Source organism: Triticum aestivum, chromosome 7D (assembly GCF_018294505.1).
Source record: "Triticum aestivum cultivar Chinese Spring chromosome 7D, IWGSC CS RefSeq v2.1, whole genome shotgun sequence".
Lineage (NCBI taxonomy): Eukaryota > Viridiplantae > Streptophyta > Magnoliopsida > Poales > Poaceae > Triticum > Triticum aestivum.
The window spans coordinates 16,732,226-16,733,223 of NC_057814.1; positions in this window are offsets into that span (position 1 = coordinate 16,732,226).

Genomic DNA, 998 nt, shown 5'->3' on the forward strand with positions numbered 1-998 from the left:
CATCCTGTACTACCTCTCGGAGGAGATCAAATACAAGCGATCTAAATAGAGGAAGACATCCAGAGAAAAAGAAGGGAAGACATCCAGATCAAATACAAGTGATCTAAATACCGCGTCGCCCCCGCGGGCGACCGGCCGCGCCCCGATCTCCTTCTCCAGCGACCCTCCCTCCTCCTTCCCTCCCCGCCGCCATCGTCGGCGCTCGCTATCGGGCCTGGCCCGGGCGACGCTGGCGGCGGCGGCCCCCTCGCTTTTCCCCTCTTGGCTTCCTCTGGCGCGGGCTGGGGAGTGTCCCTAGGCGGCGGCGGTCCGTCGTGGCGGCGGGGTCCTGGCGCTACGCGGGCGGATGGCTGGACGGCGGCGTCGCCGTTGGCGGCGGGGTAGCATGGCGACGCGTCCTGGCGGCGCCGCTCGGCCCAGATCTGGGCCCTTCGGGCCCATCTGGGCCCGGGCGGGCCGGCGGCGGGGTGAGCCTGTGGCGCGACCTCCAGGAGGACGGGGCGTGGCGGCGAGCGGCTGCGGGCTGGCGACGCGGGTACCAAATTGCTGCAGCGGGGCTTTGCGGGCCCGTTTGGGCTCGGCCGGGCCAGGGGTGGCCTGGTGTGCCCTGCTGCCGCGTCCGGCCGGCGACCGCGACGGTGCAGGGGGCTCGGACCTCCCGCACGTTGGCGGGGGAGGTGGGTCCCTCCTGCTCGATAGCGATGCGGCTGCTTCCGTCGTTTGGAGTTTCTCTTCGGGTCTCTTGGCCTCGTGGTGGTGTTCGTAGTGAGGCGGCATGGGTGGTGGCGCAACCGTGTTGGCGCAAGGTGGTGTGCGGAGGTTTGACTGGTCGGCTCCGGTTCGGTCGGGCGGCGAGGTTTGGAGTATGGGAGAAATCCTTGCCGGTCTTCGGCTCCGATGCGGTGACACATGCGGGTGCCACCATCCCTTCCTGGAGGGTGTCGTTGTTATCCATCCCCCAACTCCCTCAGCGTGCCGGGGGAAACCCTAGGACCCGT